The sequence below is a fragment of the Heptranchias perlo genome, chromosome 19, assembly GCF_035084215.1.
Source record: "Heptranchias perlo isolate sHepPer1 chromosome 19, sHepPer1.hap1, whole genome shotgun sequence".
NCBI lineage: Eukaryota > Metazoa > Chordata > Chondrichthyes > Hexanchiformes > Hexanchidae > Heptranchias > Heptranchias perlo.
Genome location: NC_090343.1, coordinates 25,473,559 through 25,495,543, shown reverse-complemented (window position 1 = coordinate 25,495,543; position 21,985 = coordinate 25,473,559). Strand labels below are relative to the sequence as shown.

Genomic DNA, 21,985 nt, shown 5'->3' with positions numbered 1-21,985 from the left:
TGTTGGTGTGAGATATTAAACTAGGGTGCCATCTGGTGGTTCAGGATGGATGTGGCACCATTTGAAGAACAACAGAGAGTTGCCTTGGCTGACATTTTCCCTGAAAAAAAAAGCACCAAAAACAAATTAACTGCTATTTGCACTGTCTACTTAACACTTATAAAAATGTTTATTCTGTGATTGAAATGTTAGAAAGAAAAAACTTTATACCGTTTTCTATACACCACTTCAGAATGTTTCACATTTACTTAATTATTTTTGAAGTCCAGTCTGTTAAATAGGCAAATACAGCAGCCAATTTGCATGCAGTGAGGTTCCAGAAACAAATGAATGACCAGTGTTTTTATTGGAGGTGTTGGCCCTGATTTTATCACTGGGTAGCTCCCCATACCTCCTGTCTTCTACGGGTCCACCTGCTGCTTGTCCTGGTTCTTCAGGCTGCTGCTGCTCCTCCATCCAAAGGAGTGATGCAAAAAAAAACCCCATGATAAGCTGAGTGCTTAATGGGGGTGGGGGGTAAAACAGAAAGAAAGCAAATGAAGCTGAGAACTGCCTTGGAAAGGCACGACTCCCAACATTACACAGATCCTAATGACCTAAGTGCCTGCAGGTGAGTGTCCTTTTAAATTCAGCTTTTAGTTATGTCAGTCAGTTTGTGAAACCAATCCTGCTAGCTTTTACTTAGTGGGCTTGCAGCTGGTTGGGGCTTCTGAGCCACCCGGTTAAAATTGCATCAGGATCCAACTGCTGTCGTCAGACCTGTATTTGAATTTATTCACTAGGCACCCACCTCTTTCTGGCAGGTGCATTTTTGATCTGAGTCAGCTCCATGGTAAAAATGGTGGTTGACAGGTTTCTGGCAGGAATGGGGTGTTAAGTCAATTTTCACGATTTTTAACTGCTCACCCACCTCGTTCCCGCCAGGCCAGGCTGGTTGGGTTGAAATCATGGCCATTGGTTGATAGAGGATCGCTGGCAGGACAATACCCTGCTCTTTGAATAGTGTCATGGGATCTTTTACATCACCTAAACAAGTAGGCCGAAGCTTGATTTCACATCTCACCTGAGAAATAGCATTTTCCCAGTATTGCACTGAAGTGTCAGTGTGGGTTATTTGCTCAAGTCCTGAAATGGGATTTGAATTCTCAACCTTCTGACTTAGAAGTGAGAGTGTTACCAACTGAGCCAAGCTGATTCATTTGAGAGCATATCCAGGAGAAAATAAGTTTTTATTTGGGTTATGGAGTGATCCATCAATGTTCTCAGTGCAGAAGCAGAATGGAGCCAAATCTACAGCAGGGGGTGCTCTTTGAGAACAATTGCAGTTTCTTGATTGGAAAGTCATGTTTCCCAGCAAGTTTCCCCAGTCCATATCTGTATTGTTAATGGATGGTGCTAGCTTGTTGAAAAATACTGGGGGTAATTTTAACCTAACCCACCTAGCGGGAAACTGACAGGGTTGGGTTGGCCTCTCATTTTACACCCTGCCCGATGTAAGTTTTCATTGAAATCAGTGGAAGGTAATAAAGGGCGAGGTGTAAAACAGGTGGCTGATCTGATTCTGACAGTGTCCTGCGGATGGGTTAGGTTAAAATTATCCCCAATGTGCTTCTACCGTTCCATTTATGTTTAGAACAAACAACAAAAGTTTATCACTTTTCTGGGAATGATATTCAAAGAATACTGATTGAATGAAGTTAATATATTAATAAGTTTTGAAAATAAGCTTGAGTAATATGCTCAAAATATACACATAGAAAGCACTAACGACCCTTAAGTACATTTAATATAGTTATTCAGTTTAGTTTTCTCTTTAATTTTTATTTATATCTTCCTGCTCAGCATTGATAGGAGCTGGAGGATTTTTGTTGCTCTTGTAATTTTTTTCTCTATATATAATATCCTTGTCTAGGAAGACAATGTACAGTCTAGAGATATTTTCTTGAACAATGTTAACACCACTTCTTGGTCAATCTGGCTAAAAGAACATTTGGACAGTGCTGAATAGAACCCTTTCATTCTTACACAAGCTGAGATTGGGAAAGCTCAGTCTACATGAGAAATTCTGAGTCCAATTGTCAGATAAGACTGATGATTTAAAGTTGTGAGCTTCTAATATTGAGGTGCTGTCTGTCTACCTGTGGCATCCGTTACTGCTAACTTATTGGTCTAGACTTTCTGTCAACTTCCCCCCGCTAATTGTTTTGGTGGATGTAGAGCAGGCTGAGGCAGTCAGCAACTCCAGGGCTTCTCCCCGCTGTTTTCCATATGTGGGTGGGCACACAGTAAATATATCTATTAAAAAGATTTTTAAAAAATTTCTCCACAGGCAGCAGAATGGGGCCACCTCTTCCACAGCAGCATCATGTTTCTGTCCCCAGACTGGCGTGGCTCCAGTTTGATTGTTGCATTTCAACAATGTTGCTGGCACTCATTAATGATTTTCGTAAAAACATAATGGGCTGGAAATTGCTCGTAAAATAACAGTGAGCCTGACCATTATTAATGGGCAAATCGAAGAGCAAGTTCCAGCGACCACACAAGCGCCGTCAAACGCGGAAATCCAGAACTTGCTCTTCCTGATTCCTTGCTGATCTGACAGCTTTGCATTAAAGAGATAGCGCAGGCTTGAATCAATGGACCAGCACGAATTTGCTCTCCTGCCCAGCTGGAAACTAACTAATCTTGCCATAAAAAAGGTACGCTGAGTTATATCAGGTCTAAACTAACTTTTAATGGTGTGTTAAGTATTAATGACTGCCAAACAACCTCTCTGGCACTGAAAATTAACTTTTAACATTGTGGAGTCTCATTACTCTTGATTTCAACAGTTGTTAGTCATTTAAAAAAAAATTACATTAAAATATTTAAAATGTTTATTTCTTTACTTTTTCTTTCTCTTTTATCTCAATCTTTTAACCTTACCCTCTCTTTATTTTGCTTTCTCTATCTGATTTTATAGTACATTTACTAATCTTATCTGACACCTGGTTCTTACTCTGCGCGGTTTGTGAATGAGCTTCACTTTCTGGTTCTCACAGCATGGCTTGCTTCAAGCTGATTGGTGGAGGGGACACAGAGATCCTTTCCTCCTCTCACAGCTCAGAGAAGCCCGGGAATGCACTTGCATCTCTCAATTAAAGCAAGTTGGCGCCAGGAAGTCTGCAAAAAATTTATGGGTGAGTTAATTACTTATGAGAGTCGGGCGATGTCCGTTCGCTGCTCAGCACAATTTCAGGCCCATTCAGCCCATTGATGCAACCACAGAATAAATTTTAAGTTAGCACTCTTGTGTGGAGCTTTACTTGAGAGAGCAGGTTAGACAATTGGTTATAGAGGCCACCATGCCCAGTCCATGGCCCGCACAATTTTCTAGTTATTAACGTTTTTGACTGGAAAATTGTGAGGGCTGCAAATTGGATGTGCTACCTCCATGCCCGATTATCCGATCTGCTCTCCCATCAAACGAGACTCTAAGCCAGAAATGCTAACCTATAAATTTTATCTTAATAAAACAGTTACACCACCTGTGGGTTCTTTTCAGGTCAGCAGCAACCCATAACCTATAGCTAACAAGTTACTATTGATAACCACACTACTGGAATGTTAATGTCTGTGAATGATAAGGTTAGGTCACATCACTACTGGGATAAATTCCACATCTCCATGTTTGTTACTCCCTAAAGCAGGAGTGCTGCTATTTTTTCTGTTTTCTTTTACATCTGATTATTTGCTTTTTAAAACAACGTATGAATAGTCCTTCAAAGCAGTATTCTTATGACAAGAGGTCACCATCAATTTAAAGTGACATTTATAGTTTTCACAAAAACCTTTTCTGCATAGAATTCCAGCCTTTTTAAATATTTATCAAGTGTGTGCTGAATGGTGGAGGACAAACAAGTGTTGTCCCATTTGCTTAACTTTCTGATCAGATGAGAAATACTCAGTCATTCTATTTACCAACTGCCAGGGTTCGGGGCAGAATGACTGAGTACTTCTCCTTGCGCTGATGATGCTTCACTGTAGTTTGTCTGCTGACAGTGTTCAGTTTGAACGGATTCTTTTCAAGTTGTGGGAAAGATTCTGTTGTTAATTAAGGAGCATAAGCCCTGGTCATTCAGCTACTTCTGTGTAACAATTTAACTCAATGTTTACCAAATCTACTATTTCACTTTATAGACAGTATATTGTTTATTTTAGCCAGTGATGATTAGTAAAGTAATTGTACTAATTAGGACATGACTGAACTCTGAAGCAACAACCACATGGAGAATCAAAATATGAATGATTGTGGAGAGATCATACTGAATTGAATGACTAACTAGATTTTCCTCAGTAGCAATTGTGTGGTGCAATGAGACTTATTCTTGCCTGATAGATGTGCCACTGACTCTGGAGAATTTTCCACAGTAGGCCTAATTTAAATTCTTCTGACAAAATCACCACTTATGCTGGGCAGCCCACTGGGAGGGGGAAAGGAAAATCCCTGCTGCTACGCCAACATCAACTGCCCCAACCGCCTGCTGTCCTTCCTACCCAACGCACCTGTTGGGGGCTAACCTCATCAACCTCTCTCCCATTCAGCTCACCCTACCCACTACTATTCCCATGGACTGTGCCGATAGACCAATAGTCACCACATCTCTCCACATTTCCCTCCAGTATGTTCGTTCTCTTGCATTTTAGGCCCATGCTGTTGATGACTGTATTGACATCATGGCTTTGACTGAAACTAGGCCCATAGGTGGTGATGCCTTGCCACATATTGAAGCCTCCTTGCCTGGCTATACTTTCTACCACCTAACCCACCCAAACTTCCGCAGTGGCAGTGAGGCCCTTATAACCAAGTCACACCTTGATTTCTTCCCATATTTCTATGGCACTTTCTCCTCCTTTTGAACACCTCACCTCTTCTTTAAAATCTTTGCTGCCTACCACCCCCCCCCCCCCCAAGCCCCAGCCAAGTTTCTACCCAAGATATTGTTCTTCCTTTCCTCCCTCAGCCTCTGCACTTCACATACTTGATGATTTCAATCTCCATTTCAGCTCTTGCCCTCTCTTTTCTGAATTCACTGCCCTCCTGTCCACCTTAAACTCTCCTACCCATATTCACAGCCACCCCCTGGCACCTCTACTCCCAGGATCTCGATCACTGACAAGGCCATCTCCAAACACTTCCTTCTATCCTTCATTACCCACATTGCCCCAGCCCCTGCCAACCTCACTTCCTTGTGCATCTGCTCTTGGGGGCGAAAAACTCTTCCCTAAGTGACTTACAGCTACACTCACTAACTCCCAACTGCCTATCCTTTTGCCCTCTCTTCACCACAATATCGCTGCAGCTGTTGATTTGTTCAACTATTCTCTGACTTCCACCTTTGATGCCCTTGACCTTGCATTCCAGTCATTTCCCCCGGTACAGGCCCCATCTTCACTCTCACGTCCAAGGGAACGTATCTGGGACAAAACTAATGTATCCATCCATTGTTAGATCTGGCTAAACCACATCAAGCTCTGCCGGACTCCACTCTCCTCTGTCAAAAGTGCCCATGACTTTAGGATCATCCGGGAGAGGAAAAATAATCCCAAGCTGCTTTTCTCCTCAAACCGCCTCCTCAGATCCCTCTCCTCAGCCCTCTTAATCCTCACCCCTAACAAGTGCGAGGAACTCATGGACTTCTTTGTCATCAAGATAGAGATGATCCATTCAATTGGATAAAAATACATTTTTTTTTAATCACAGTCAACTTTTGCTAGTTTTCCAGGTTGGCATGTATATACTGGGAGTGCAGTGCAGGAGGTTGAATGCCCTTCATATCATTTTGGACCAAATGGTAAACCTCAGTCATCTTGCTTCTGTTAGAATAGAACCATTACCTGAGGTAGACTTCTGTTGGGTGTCTCTGATGGGGCTAGCTACACTTAATGACATTTCTTACTGGAGCACTATTTTAACTAAAAAGTGGTGGACAGTTGGGGTAAAATTATGCTGTACAATATTAGCTTATGAATGCTAATGGATTTCATTCCAGGAAATAAACTATGTTGATTAATTTGAAGGGGGGAAAAGCTTACAGAATTTCAACCATGTATTAAATGTGCAATTCAGATGGCAAACTTTCAACATGAGCTTGTTGGAGTCATTGAAAGCTCAACACTGTTCTCATCAATCAAATACCCTGTATTTACAGATAATTAGGCCACGATGTGACTGACAACAAGGTTAGGTATGAAAAGGATCACTTGGGTTACGATTTAGTGCTACAGTTATGTTTTTGTTGAAAGAATGTTCATTCATCACTGAATGAGAATAGAGCCAGTTGAGAATGGGGAGTGTTAGTTTACAGGGCAGTTCTGTGAACCAGATGACTTTTTTCTTGTAATTGGATCTTACGCGAGAGACACTTTAGAGCTAAACAGGATCAAAATCATTGTACCAGCAGCAAATGGAGCTAGGAACCAAAGACATTTAGATGTTCAAACATTTGAGCACTGCAAAATAATTGTCAAAGATTGCATTGTGATTCAAATTAAATTTTCCTCCCATTAATTTGTGCCCTAGGTAGTGAAAAGTCATGATGTGGAGATGCCGGTGATGGACTAGGGTGGACAAATGTAAGGACTTGCACAACACCAGGTTATAGTCCAACAGTTTTATTTTAAATCACAAGCTTTCGGAGCTTACCTCCTTCGTCAGGTGAGTGAACCCTTCACTCAGCTGACGAAGGAGGTAAGCTCTGAAAGCTTGTGATTTAAAATAAAACTGTTGGACTATAACCTGGTGTTGTGCACGTCCTTACATTAGTGAAAAGTCCTCCACAGAGAGGATGGGAAGGTGATGAGCAGGCCAGCCAACTCCTTGAATCCAAAGCCACATTCATAAACCTGTGTTTAGTAGGTTCATTGCTGCCGGTTCCCTGAACATTGGGGTATTTATACTATGGAGTACTGCTGACAAAGGGAGACCAACATGTCTCCCATCAGCTGTAAGATGAGCCAAGATCAACAACATTTGGCAATCTGCTCTGTGCAACAAATAAGATTTCAATTTCTGGGTCAGTGAGTGAGTTACTGCAGATTTTAGGAGCTGTTAGCAGCGCCAGATTTGCTGCTCTTCTGCATATTAGGAAGCGTCTCTGTGCTATTGTTTTTAGATATGAAGATGTAATTGTGGATTGTGGACAGGAATTTCCTGAAATATGCATTTAATGAGCTAGTTAACCAAATTTGAAAGAGTTGCTTGAAACATAAAATCCTTGTTTCAGAAACTACTGTAACAGAAAATGATTGTGAGCCACTCCATCGACATGTGAGAAAAGCCAACAAGTTCTTCAGAGAAACAGGTGGTTGGCAGGAAGTTTCTGCTTCACTGGTATTACAAATTGGAGTCAAACTTATGCTGGGTAGAAGAATCGTCACCCCCCCCAAACCCCGACTCCGATGCCATTTTTAATTAATGTGACCAAATGTTTATTGTACCACGTGTGATGACATTAGTTCCATTAAATATATTTCAGATTTTATGAAGATAATAAATGGAACTAGGAAAAATACACTCAAAAGATTGCTGTACACACACACACCACACAGACAAGTGACAGGGCTATGAGCACCTTTCACCATTCATTTGGATAATGAGTCCTCTTAATTTTTTTCCCATGAGTCAAGAACATGGCGACTAAATGACTTAAAACAAATGACAAGTCTCAAACCTATACAAACTCTTAAGAGACCTATAAAGCAGTCCTATTGACACACACACACTGAAAATCTTATGCAATCTTGTGATATTTGGGAACTATTCTGCATTTCAGACAGTAATTTAGTTTCCATTTAAAATCCAAATTTATATCTAGCTGTTATCATTTTAATTACTAACCTGATGTGTGAGGTAAACAGCGCACTGAACATGACATACTTTGATTCTGCTGGTAGTTAGTTATTAAGTGAACTCATTCATGGGGCACAAATTGTATCCTATGGCTTCACATTATGTATGTCCTTCCTCTCATGTGTTGTGCAGCAGGGCAGACACCTTCAGGTGGTACAGATTCAATGCATTGAAATGGTGATTAGGAAAAGTAAAAAGCTGGAAAGGCAGGGATATAAAGACCACTCGGAACTTGACATGAAGGAAACAAAAGAATGCATTGGAATTGAAGTACAGCGCTGAGCTATCTCCCCTGTGACTTTTTAAAATAATGTTTAAGTTTCTCTTTAAGTAATATTAGCTAAGTATCTAATGGGGGTATATTATCCAGTCGGTGGGATCAATTCAAGAAGGCAGGGACCACGAAATTTGTCGGTGTGCAATCTGCCTATGATTTTCTGTTCAGGATTTTAAGAACGTTTAATTTTAATATTTAAATAATGCCATTAACATATGTAAATAGAAGTGTGCAATTTCCCATCAATTATGACAGGATCCTGCTTGTGCACAGTATGCCCATTTGCAGTGGATGGAGAAGCTTGTTTGTGTAAAGGAGCTTTGAAAACGGGTAGAGGCATTTTTTAATGAATTTCCACCCCAACCCCCTTTTTTCAATTCTTCAAAATTTTAGTTTTTAAAAAAGTTTTTAGTTTTTTTTCTGTGCGTTTTATCTTTTCTTAAGCTTGTTTTGTTTGTTGTTCAGTTTTTAAATTATAAGCTCCCAGCACCAGGCCCAGTATGTACTGAGAGCTCCCTATAAATAATTAAATAGGCATAACTCCAGAACATTCAGCAAGGTCTTCGACTCTAATATTCCTACCCATTCTATGACCACGCTGGAAAACCTACTTCATGATATTTTTATATCTGTCTGCTGATAAGATTTTCAGCTGCTTGGGTATTAGTTGCCAATGTGTTACAGGAGACTTAAAAACTACATTGTCAGCTTTAGAATGTATGAATTACAACAGATTCAGGGAATTTCAGACATTCACAGATTCATTTGATAATCTAACCTGTGCACAATTTCAATTCGCAATATTTCGTCAGTCATTGGCCAACCGCTCCTTTGATTCGGAGAGTTGTATATACATGCACTAGAAAAGTTTCTGAGTTGTACATATGTTCCACAATACTACCTTGTATAATAACAGGATGCACAACATAGAAATAACTCCTGATTAGAACTACTGTTAAATCTCAGGCTTTGATAAACGTGATGGGGCTGTGAGAGCCCCACTCCAGTACTTGTTTGGATAACAGGACCATTCCTTTTCTGAAACCTATTTATCAATTAAGACAAGTAGGTGGCAACTAAATGACTTCAAACAAAGGACATGTTCTGAGTCTATTTAAACTAGAGGTGTTCTTGTATACAGAATCACAAATGTAAGGAGTCGTACAACACCAGGTTATAGTCCAACAGCTTTATTTGAAATCACAAGCTTTCGGAGCTTTCTTCCTTTGTCACCTGACGAAGGAGCAAAGCTCCGAAAGCTTGTGATTTCAAATAAAGCTGTTGGACTATAACCTGGTGTTGTACGACTCCTTACATTTGTCCACCCCAGTCCATCACTGGCATCTCCACATCACAGAATCACAAAGCATTCCTACTGCTACATACAGGGAAAGTTTGAAAAACCTCACCTACTATTCTTCAAGCAACACATGACAGTGAGTCAAACTTTTACAAGATTATGACACCTGCTGTGAAGAATGGAAACACAATGTGAGAAACTATTTACTGATATTGTGAGTTGAAAAAAATAAACATACATACTCAAAAAGAATTAGTTCTGTAATTTAGAAGAATATTGAGTTTGTTTATACAGTTATAAGGTTACTGAGGACTTCTAGCGGCCTCTCGTTTTCATTGAGTCAATACTCAGGTTTGTTATATTAACAAAGGAAGATTTTACATTAACACTCATCAAATATTAGGATCCAGCCAGAGAGTACTTGATTATAAAGTTAAAAGAAGTTGTTTTAACTTTGTATAGATCAAAGGTGATGCCACATTTGGAATATTGGAGGAGTTTTTTTGGTCCTGCTGCTCAGCCTGTGGGACTAGTGCCCTGTGAGCTTTGTGTTTGCATATATTAGGAATGGCCAACCTTGCTGAATCTTCTGGGCTCAGCATCATTACACATTTAAAGCAAGCTCCTGGTCTGATTTGGGAGATTCTTTGGCTACGACTAGATAGGTAAGGGTAGAACCAGGTGAGGGCACTCACAGTTGGACAACAGAGGAATGGCATTGGAGGAGGATGGTGTTGCCGTCAAAGGTTGCAGAGAGGCCAAGAAGGATAAGGAGGGACCATGGTCACAGTCACAGAAAATATAATCTTTGTCATTTGATTAGGGTCGTTCAGTGCTGTGGCAGGGGCAGAAACCTGATTGCAGAGGTTCAAACATTGAGTTGTGGGAAAGATGAGCATGGATTTGGGAGGAGACAACAAGTTCAAGGACTTTGGAGTGGAAAGGGAGGTTGGAGATGGGGCGGAAGTTTGCAAGGACAGAGGAGTCAAGGGTGTTTTTTTTGAGGAGGGGGGTGGTGACGGCCTATTTGAAAGGGAGGGGGACAATACCTGAGGAGAGTATCTTTCTGAAAGGCCTTTGTTGCCCATTTTATATGGCCGAGCTGAGCGTACAGCATATCATCCATAAAAAAATTGGGGAATCATGTTAATACCATAAAGTTAAGTATGATAGTGAAGCACTTGCACAGATGAAGCATTGTACAATTCAGGTGGAAATCTGGTGATACAGAATTCTATCCAATTTACTGGCACTCACATCCTTGTTCCGTGCTGGTGGCAATGATCTTGCTGACCAGAAATATGCCCTTTTGTGTTGAGTTTTGGGCACCCAACCTTCACACACCATCTGATATACCAAGCAAGGTTCAGAGATGAGTAAGAAGAATCATTGCAACACTCCAAGTTATGAAAAGGGATTTGCAGCACAGGAACCGTCCTGTCTCACGGAGTATTTGACCATCTCAGTCTGCACTTTGAATATGAAGTGCTGTGCTTGCTTTGACTGTATAGTAAAGAAGATTGAGGGGAAATCCAGGTATTTAAAATGCTAAATGATGTAGATCCAAGCAGGCTATTTGACTTGGTCTGTGAGCACAGAACTAAAAGGAAAAGGTTAGCATTTTAAAGACCTTGGTTATGTCTCAGGAGAATAAATGGATGGGATAGAATCTATGACAAGTTATATTTTACATGGCCTGTGGCAGAGGATTAAATTGGTGGGCAGATTGTGAATGGGCTATCGAACGAGCAGGTTTATTTTTTTTATTCATTCTTGGGATGTGAGTGTTGCTTGCAAGGCTGACATTTATTGCCCATCCCTAGTTGCCCTGAGAAGATGGTGGTGGGTCAACTTGAACCGCTGCAGTCCATGTGGAGCAGATGCTCTCAGAAAGCTATTAGGTAGGGACTTCCAGGATTTTGACCCAGCGATGATGAACTACCGGCTATATATGTCCAAGTCCAGATGGCGTGTGACTTGGAGGCAAATTTGGAGGTGGTGGTGTTCCCATGCACCTGCAGCCCTTCTTCTAGATGGTGGAGGTTGTGGATTTGGGAGGTGCTGCTGACGATGGGTTGAATGGCCTTTTCTTGTGTTCTGAATATCCTTAATAGGAATGATTGTCATTAATATTAGAGGAATTATATAAGCTCGAAGAGTTACCTTCTCACTGACAGCATAAAGGTTAAAACAAGCTAAAATTACCAGGATTTTGCTGGAGTGAGAACTTAAAATCCAAGTTAAACACTAATGATTCAAGTAAAAGCTTGGCTTAGAGGGTCCAAATTTTCTGTCAGTTGGGGTTTAGATTACATTAGTAAAAGATAAATCTAAACAAATACCATATAAATAAATAATAAAATATCCCAAGCTAACAGATAATCCAGTAGGATAAGCATTAAGACACCTCTATCCTACTGAACTCTGGGACCCCACTCGTATAAAAGCAGTATTATTGTTGAATTTCCTTCTGTTGAAAAGCAGGGATGGAATGTCCAGCAGATGTCCCGTTATGAGGCTTGGTGTTGAAGGGACTGTAAAAATAAACCAAAATGCAAGTGTGGTAACATTTGTATTTAGTTGGAACATAACTTTCATTTTAGTCAAACTTCTGAGATATGCATGTGACAATTGATGACAAAGCCATCAGATAAATGAAACACTATTGCATTCAAATTATTAAGTTGATCTATGAGCTTATTGTTCACTTTGTAATATATTGAAAGTAAAGAATCGTCTGGTATTGCTTTGTAATCATTAATCTTCCAAAACTCTTTTAGCACTTGACATCTACAGGATGAATGTGTTTGCATCATATTGGTACAACTGTGTCAAGCTGATATTTGGTACTCTTGCCTGAGTTGGAAGGGTGTAGGCTCAAGGCCCAACCCGAATATGAACACATAATTTAAGCTGATACTTCAGGGAGGGAGTGCTGCATTGTTGGAGATGCCAACACTTAGATGAGATGTTAAACCAGGGTCGCGTCTGCTTGTTCAGATGGACATGGAAAATCCCATGGCAATTTTTCAAAGAAGAGCAAGGAATTAACCTGGTGTCCTGGCCAACATGCCTCCCTCAACCAACACCATCAAAATAGATTAAGTGGTCATTCATCTTATTTGTTTGTGAAACTTTGCTGTACACAAACTGGCTGGCAATTTTGCCTATGAAACTTCAAAATGAATTGATTGGCTGTGAAATGCTTTCGGACATCCTGAGGTTGTGAAAGGCGATAATTAAATGCAAGTTCTTTCTCGTAATGTCCACTCACTGACATTAAAGCAGAGTTAATGCCTCTGCTTTATTGGTGTGTATTTAGTTTATCTCACTATGTTTAGTACAGTGTAGTAGTGCATTTATTAATCTTGAAGTATAGCAAGAACAGGGTGTTCCCTCCAGTACTTTGAAACAATGTTGGCTGCTCCACAATAGAATAACTACTTCCCCTCCCTCAGGAAGAGAAGAGCAGTTAATGTAAATTGTTTTCTGGTTAACGAGTTTCAGGACTTAGGCAGTGGAATTGTTTCATTGGTTCAGATTGGCAGTGAAGAAGGGGTATGATGGTCCCTCATTTTCAGTTGGTGTGACCTCTCACAGGGGTGGAGACAGCTATATACAAACCATATCCATATGTTTTAAAGTGGGAAAATTCAGTGATATTACTGTAAGTTTGTGAAACAATTTGCTAACTGGGCCTGCTGAAAGAAGCATATCCCCCATACCTCAAGTATGCAGTGAGTTTGAAATTATTCTGAAGGATGTTGGGCAAGGCAATACCTATGTGGTTATTGTAAATACATCTTGTTAAATTATTTTAAGAAAATCTACATGTGAATGTGTTAACTGCTTTCAGTCATCTGAATTCAGAACCTTGGGTGAAGCTGGCCCTAATTTTATCTCTAGTAACTAGATCTCCTTCCCCTACAACATCATTGCACAAGGACCTGTGGTCATTTCTCAATATTGAGCAAGTCACAAAAATGTGTAACTGCTTTGAATGAAAGAACGGAAAACATCTTAAAATGCTTTATGCACAATTAATTATTTTGAAGAGCAATGACTTGTTAAGTGGGTAAATGTGGCAGTTGTTTTGTGCAAGATCTAACAAATAGCAATGGGATGAATGACCTATTGTTCTATTTGTAATATATTGAAGGTAGAGAATAGCCTGGTATTAATCTGTTTTTTGGTGGTATTGGTATAAGCACAAGTGTTGGCCAGGACATTGGGAGAACTCCTTGCTCTTTGAATAGTACCGTGGATCTCTAACATCCACCAGGACAGTCTTATAACAACTGAAGGATAGCATTGCGCCCTCAGTACTGCATTGGTTCAGGTTTCATATGAATGCCAATGACACCCAGATTGATCTTTCTGCCTCCTCCTTTGATTCCAAGGCTATTGCTCAACCTTCCAATTGCCCATTAACATTCATTCTTCCAGCCTCTACTTTTGAAACATTGCCCACCTCCACTCCTACCTCTTCACTGCTGTTGAAACTCTGATTATTGCTTTATCACCTCCAGGCTTGATTTCTCTAATGCTCTCCTAGTTGGGCTTCCTGCTTCCACCTGCTGTAAATTGCAATTCATTTAGAATGCTGACCCCCAAATCATTTCCCACTCAAAGTCCTACACTTCCATCACTTCATTCCTCACTGGCTCCTTCTGCCTATCTGTATCAATTTCAAAATGTTTGTCCTCACCTTCAAATGCTTTCACGACCTCACCCCAACTTACCTCTATGACCCTATCCTGCCTTATGTCCCTGCTCATGTCCTTCGCTTCACTGACAGGTCTACTTTTTTTGCAGTGTTCTTCACTCCATTATTGGCTACTCTTTTGGAAATTCAGGGCCTATGTGTTAAGGGAAAAAAAGGTAAATGAGAAATAAAGCCAGTGGCATTGGTCTGGATATTAACGCAGAGGGATGGGGAATTGCATGCACAAAACCCGGAAGAAAATTTAGCGGATCGAAATGTCCAATTTCAACATTGCTGCCTAATTATAATTTTACTTCTGGGTTTCACATCTGCAAACTGCGACAGCAGGTGTGAAACTCCACTATTTAAAGGGCCAATGCAAAAATGGCATTTGGAGGAACTAGGTGGTTTTGGAAGAAGACGATGAGAATTATTAAAGATGGATTCAGGACAAGCAAGGGCAGAACTGAGATTTAATGATGTTTTCCTTGAGATACTGATGGGTGCAGTCAGGAACGGGAGGGAGATAAGTTACCCCAGCAAAGGGAGGAAGAAACCTGTTGTTCTTACCAAGAAGGCATGGTTGGAGGTGACTGAGGAGGTGAACAGCAGGAGCATTGTATCCGATTCTTGGATACAGTGCAGGAAGCGGTTTAATGACCTAACCAGGTCAGGAAAAGTAGGTACAGTTGCTGATTCACATACATCCTGTGATGTACAGCAACCCCCCTCTCACTCTGTCTTGTCAAATGTACTCCATCACATCATTCCTCATATCCACTTAAGTTTCAAGAGCACCCATGGTTCACTTTTTGAGTACTTCCTCCTCTCCCCATTTATCCATCCACCACTGCCACTCACCCCATTCCTTATGCAATTTGATGCATCTGTCTGATAGTCACCCTCACCGAATGCACTGCATCCATCGGGTGAATACGTGACCTACAGTCACTTATAGGTCTGTCCTTTCGCCCCTTGTAGGAGAAGAGAGCGCAAAACACAAGGGAGAGGGAGAGGACTGGAGGGGGCCCACCACAAATTGTGCAGCTGACAGATGCAGAGGAGGAAGCCATGGAGATAAGTGGCTCCTCTGCGTCCCTGATAATCGGAGATGGAGGGACTGGGAACTCACAGATGCCTGGTGACAGAATTAAAAATATTTCTGACACACATGTTGACTTTATTCATAAATTACTGAATTATGAGAAGCCTGGGTATGCTGATTGGCAAGATTGTTACTTTTCCAGGACTAATTCATACCCGTATCTTCTATCTTCCAGGGCCTTCACGTGCAGAGCAACAGTCTGTGGACATGCCTGATGACAATTTCTCAGAGGAGCTCATTCCTTCTGAGGGTGCACTGTCTCAGGAGGTACAGCCATGCACCAGCGCAAATACTTGCTTGTCGTTGGTCCAGTTAGACAGTTAGCTGGGTTTTCACCTGGTGATTCACAATTCACAAGTGAACACGAGTAGACACTGGTAGCAGGGACAGCTGTGGAGAGTCCACGTCGGGGGGCGCGCTCCTCTCCAAGATCTGCTCAGCTGGACACAGATGCTGGGGGCCATCGTTGAGAATGAGAATGATAGAGGGACAGCAAGCAACTTTGCGAGGTATTGGCAGATGTGCCATGCACACACTCCACAATAGCAGAGAGGATGGAGGAGTCCAGGACTCCTTAGTTGATCGGTGTTGCGGGTAATTGTGAGAATGTCTGCCATGGAGAGAGTGGCAGCCTCCGTGGAACTTCAAGCATGGTTCTATTATGAGTCTATGCAGGCCATGACCATGGCCGTGCAGGAGATGTCTGCCGCCTTAAACAGGATAACAGATACCTTACCTGTGGCCTTACACTGATCTGCACCAAGCTGCTGTCCAGCAGAGAGGTGGGAGTGATATGGCGCTGGCCCAGAGGAGGGATGTTGGTGAAAGGGGACATGGAAGTGGAAACTCCACTCAAACCACTCCCACGTCTCACCCATTGCCCTCCCCTCCCCCCAACCAGTCCCCAACATGTTGCCTCCTCTCCCAATGGCCAGATCTGTCCCTGCACAGGTGCAGGTGGAGCATTCTTTGGAGGGCCCTCACGGGCTCCAAAACCCAGAAGTCGTAGGCCAAAAGCAGCTCAGTAGTCAGAGCAGGGATCTGAGCAGCCTGCCTTTACCTCTGCTGAAACCACAGGGGTGCACCACGTAGAAGCGGTCGGAAGTGTAAGAAGAAGCTATTGTAATTCACCAAGGGTATGTACATGGGTGTTCGACAAAATGTTATGTTGTTAAATTTCCTTTTTTTGTAACAGCACCATAAAATTTAATGATTTGCAAACTTCCCAGTCTTGCCCAGTATCGCGTGCCGAGTGCCAGCTTGCCCTTTCAGTTGTTTCATAATGAATGTGAATACATGATGGGACCCATTGGAGGACAGGAGGTGTATGCTTGGCTGAAGGGCTGTTTTGTGTAAAGAGTGGGTGGGGGGAGGTTGGCGCAGGATTTAATTTTTTATTGCTTCCAGTCTGACAAACTAACTGAACCTTCGAGCCATGAGGGCATCCCTGGGATACCGAGCAGCAATGTACGCGGCTGGTCTGGCAATGAGCATCCCATCTTCATATTGCTCCTCATCCTCCTCCTCCCCTTCTTCAATGGTCTCATCATTAGAAGATGCTTGACAAGTACCTTGGTCATCCTCCACCTCTAATCCTTTCTGCTGCGCAATGTTGTGCAGAACGCAGCACATCACTATGATTCTCGACACCCTCGCTGGCGAGTCCTGAAGGACACCTCCAGACCTGTCTAGGCACCTGAAGCGCATTTTTAACATGCCGATGGCTTGCTCGATGACACACCTGATAGTCATGTGGGTCTCTTGCGCCTCAATGGTGAGGTTCCTCACAGGTGCCATGGAGCCACGTTTGAAGGGGGTATCCTTGTCTCCAATGAGCCAGCCCTTAAGTCTGTTTCCTGGTATGAAGAGGTCTGAAATGCTGGACTGACACAGTATAAAGGCATCATGGCAGCTGTCAGGGAATCTGCCGCACACCTGCACGAACCTCTTGTGTTTACACATCAGCTGTGCATTGATGGAATGAAATCCCTGGCGGCTGATAAATACTCCTGGTTGCTCTGGTGGTTCTCAGATTGCCACGTGTGTGCGATCGATGGCAGTCTGTACCTGTGGGAAGCCAATAGAGACCCAAATCCGAGTGCCTGCTCATTCTGGCTATTGTCGTCGCAGGGACATAAGTTGATGCCCTGGAAAACAACCCATCCATGACTTGCCTTATACATTTAGGTGCAGCCGTCTGAGAGACCCTCAACATGTCTCCAGTGGCACCCTGGAAGGAGCCAAGGCAAAGAAATTGAGAGCAGTGGTGACATTGACAGTGACTGGCAATGCGTGGCCACCAGGTCCAGCGGGGAGCAGCTCTTTGTCTAGGAGGCTGCAGATGTCTGCGACCACCTGCCGTGTCAATCTGAGCCTGCAGAGGCACTTAGAGAGGCCAAGGAAGCTGACACACTGTCTGTACACTCTGTTATGTGAGTAGTGCCTCCTGCAACATTGGTTCTTCTGTTACTCTCTCCTCTCTGCTATTCTCCACTCTCTTGTGCAGCTGCAGCTCCCACCACAGCATGACCTTGCTGCCGTAGATGGTGATTGTCTTTCTCGTCCGAATTCCAATTGAAAGCACCCATAGCGCCTCCCCCCCACCATCCTGCTTTTGTCCATTTGAAAGCCTCCAAACTTCTGCAACATGTGTCTCACCACAAGAACTCTCAGCAAAACGTTTGTCAGAGGGAGCTGAGAAAGCAGCTGTAAGCACAGAGCCTTTATTCATCTCGGGGAATGAGAAGTTTGAAAGCACCCATGAAGTGCCTCCGTTTCACTGATGAGTTTCCCCAGCCCTGGGAAACTCCTGCTGGAGGAGTTAATTTTAAATCCCTGTTGAAATCTCTTCAAATGGGCCTTATTAGCATATGATAATGAGCGATCCGCCTCTGGCGAGCAGGTTATTCGCACGCACCCAAATGCACCGCCGTTAAAACCAGAAGTGGGCGCGTTGGAGGCGGGTTGGGGTCGGTTTGAGAATTTTGACATTTTTACCTTCCCACCTGCCCCCAACCCACCTGTCCTTGGGGGTTAAAATTGCTCCCATAGTGTGATAGCTCACTTAGTCTTGTTGACACACAATACTTAACACTGACCAAAGTGTAAAATGTAACTATCAGAATAGAATCACTACCACCCTGTGAATGCTTCCAGTTCTTGACTGTTCGCTGTGTTCCTGTGGCTCAGTGGCTAAGTGTTAATAAAGAGTTTACTCTCCACTTTCTTTTTCTGAACTTAGCAGCTGTGAATAGTGATGAAGACCGAGGCACAAATTCAAAGGATGCTGCATTCCTACAGTTCTCCCATCAGGATGCAAACAGCAGCTTTAAAAGTTTCACTTTAGGAACAAGCAATGTTCTTAAACAAATAGTGCCACGATGTACCTAAGAGAAAAGGGAGGCATACACACTGAAGCTATAACCTTCACGCTCTGTGTGGTTTAACTAATCTCTATCTGAAGTAGCCATACCATTAAGGGAGCCCAAATATCCTCTGTTGACCTGCTAGGCTTTCATTTTGATATTCTAGAAAAAAAAGAAATAATCCTGCATTTTAGCCTGGAGATTACTGTTGGCAATATTAACCGACAAATGATTGACACATTTGTTAATGCTTGAATTAAAATGATGGACTTTCAATGTCATACAAACACATTAAATATTCATGCATTGATATCAGCAGCTCTAATTTTGAAGGACTAGGGTTAAGGTTTTAACTTGCCACTGGACATAGAATTGGCGCTGTGGTTTGGCCACTTGTAGAAACCGGCCGATTTTCATTGTCATTAATTTCAATGGAAACAAGTCTTTCACGGGCGACCAATCCGCAATGCCAGATTTAAGCCTGGGCGGCAAGTTGAAACTCTGTCTCACAGTGTTGTTAAGCACAAAATATTATTTTGTCTATTTAAAAATCAAAAAAGCGTTTCATCCCTTTCAGCAGAATTGATAATTCTGTACATGTCTAAAGCTGAGTACAGAATGGAATTTGAGCAATGGTTGAAACCACAGATCTTCTTTCCCATAGCTTCTGATTAATATCTCTAAAGTTCAATCTGAAATTTACTACAGTCTGACAGACAGTATTAAATAAAGAAATTTAAATAAGATGTGCTTACATGCAGTTCTCACTTTTGAAACTGTCAAAAATGATTTATTTTGTGAAAAATGTATTGAGCTCGCAAAGTCCCTCACCAATCTCAATTATTACAGGCTGGTTATTCTCTAAGGAGGAAAGTGACAACATCAAAGTATTAGGGAAAGCCAATTCAGTCTTGCAAGTTGACACAGCCCCTAAAGAAAACATGATGACTGATTATGGAAACTAGAGAATTAGTTGAAGGACACCCACAACACTGAGAAAGTTTCTTACAGGCCGTGAATGACTGCTAGAAATCCAGCAATTAAGTGGGGAGTTTTAACTCTCCCCAGTGGATGGGAACAGCGTGGGGGAGCAGTTAAAATGGAGTGGCTCCATTTCCTGCTCCGTTCCTGGCGCTTTCTGATTTTAGCGCCGCTGGTTTTGGTGATAGATGAGGCGCCCGCCGGACTCAGGCGAGAGCATCATGCATAAATACTAATCGGGGTCCTATGACATAGATCGGATCCTGATGGCATTTTAACCGGGGTTTGAGCGGGAAGGCTGCTGTGACTTTCGATGATGTGCAGCAGAAACCCACTCCTTCACCATCTCCAACATGTTGTTGTAACTCCCTGGCGGGCATTCTAATACATTCAGCAATTGCTGGTGTACAGAAAACATTTTTCTTTTGAAGTCTGGGTCCTTAATGGGTCTGTATCCTCTCTCTTCAGCAATTCTAGGACGCAGACTTGCCTTCCGAAGAGCCATTTCCTGGGCCATCCTTTCCATTTGCACTTGCTCCAGCTCACTTGTCCTCTGTGAATCACCGTATGCAGACCCCTCTAACATATTATCTGTACCAGCCAGGGTACTGATTTCTGTGCTGGTGCTTGGAAGGGTAAGAGTGAGTGATGACACATCTTCAGAAGGATTAGGGTAAATCTTGACGATGCGCGATAGTGTAAAACAGGTGATAGCGAGTCGGTCGCCCGGTTTTACATCCCGGTTGAAAAATGCATTTCCCCTTTTAAGGACAGCAGGCTCACCAGATTAGCATGGGCAGCTCACCTGTTGTATCTAAATGAGGTTCGAACACTAAAATTGATCAAGCCTTCTGCCAGTGTCATTGGGTGGACGGAACGGACACACCACCCATCACTCGCCTGATACACACCAGAGACGAAAATTGACCCCACCTACTCCATATAAAAGTGGTAACATTCCTCCCCCAACTACTATCACTTAAAAATTTATGACCTGGCCATTTGTGCTGTTTACAAGATATTGCTGGTTTATAACATAGAATTACATAGATTGTGCAGCACAGAAACAGGCCATTTGGCCCAACAGGTCCATGCTGGTGTTTACGCTCCACACGAGCCTCCTCCCTCCCTACTTCATCTAACCCTATCTGCATATCCTTCTATTTATTTCTCCCTTATGTGTTTATCTAGCTTTCCCTTAAATGCATCTATGCTAGTCGCCTCAACTACTACTTGTGGTAGCGAATTCCACATTCCAACCACTCTCTGGGTAAAGAATTTTCTCCTGAATTCCCTATGGATTTATTAGTGACTATCTTATATTTATGGCCCCTAGTTCTGGTCTCCCTTGCAAGTGGAAACATCTTCTCTACGTCTACCCTATCAAACCCTTTCATAATCTCAATGACCTCTATCAGGTCACCCCTCAGTCTTCTCTTTTCTAGAGAAAGGAGCCCCAGCCTTTCCTGATAGGTATAACCTCTCAGTTCTGGTATCATCCTAGTAAATCTTTTTTGCACCTATATCCTTTTTATAATATAGAGACCAGAACTGTTAACAGTACTCCAAATGTGATCTAACTAAGATTCTATACAAGTTTAGCATAACTTCTCTGCTTTTCAATTCTGTCCCTCTAGAAATGAACCTCAATGCTTGGTTTGCCTTGTTTATGGCCTTATTAACCTGCATCGCTACTTTTAGTGATTTGTGTATCTGTATCCCAGATCTCTGCTCTTCTACCCAATTTAGACTCTTATTATCCAAGCAGTATGTGGCCCCCTTATTCTTCCTACCAAAATGTAATACCTCACACTTATCTATATTGGAATTCATTTGCCAATTTACATGCCCATTCTGCAAATTTATTAATGTCTTTCTGTATTTTGTCGCAGTCCTCCTCAGTATTAACTACACCTCCCAATTTGGAGTCGTCCGCAAATTTTGAAATTGTACTTCCGATTCCCGAGTCCAAATCGTTATGTAAATGGTGAACAACAGTGGTCCCAGCACCGATCCTTGTGGAACACCACTTCCCACCTTTTGATAGTCTGAATAACTGCCTTTAACCCCTACTTTCTGTTTTCTGTTTTGTAGCCAGCTTGCTATCCATTCTGCTACTTGTCCCCTGACTCCACATGCTCTGACCTTAGTCATGAGTCTACTATCAGTAGTTTACCTTATTGAAGGCCTGTTGAAAATCTAAATATATTACATCTACTACATTACTCTTGTCTACCCTTTCTGTTACTTCTTCAAAGATTCAATAAGTTGGTCAAGCATGACCTTCCCTTTTGAAATCCATGCTGACTATTATTATATTTTCGGTTTCTAATACTACTTGTTACAGGATAACTGCCACTT

At 42.2% G+C, this 21,985-nt stretch overlaps 1 long non-coding RNA gene across 1 annotated transcript in view; it reads left to right on the top strand.

Moving 5' to 3' along the window:
* The first annotated feature begins 2,219 nt into the window (after positions 1 to 2,219).
* Positions 2,220 to 21,985, top strand: part of LOC137335453 (uncharacterized) — a 36,847-nt gene continuing 17,081 nt past the window's right edge. The window contains exon 1 of the long non-coding RNA XR_010966417.1: positions 2,220 to 2,699. This is a non-coding gene — a long non-coding RNA (uncharacterized lncRNA). The remainder of the gene's footprint in view (positions 2,700 to 21,985) is intronic.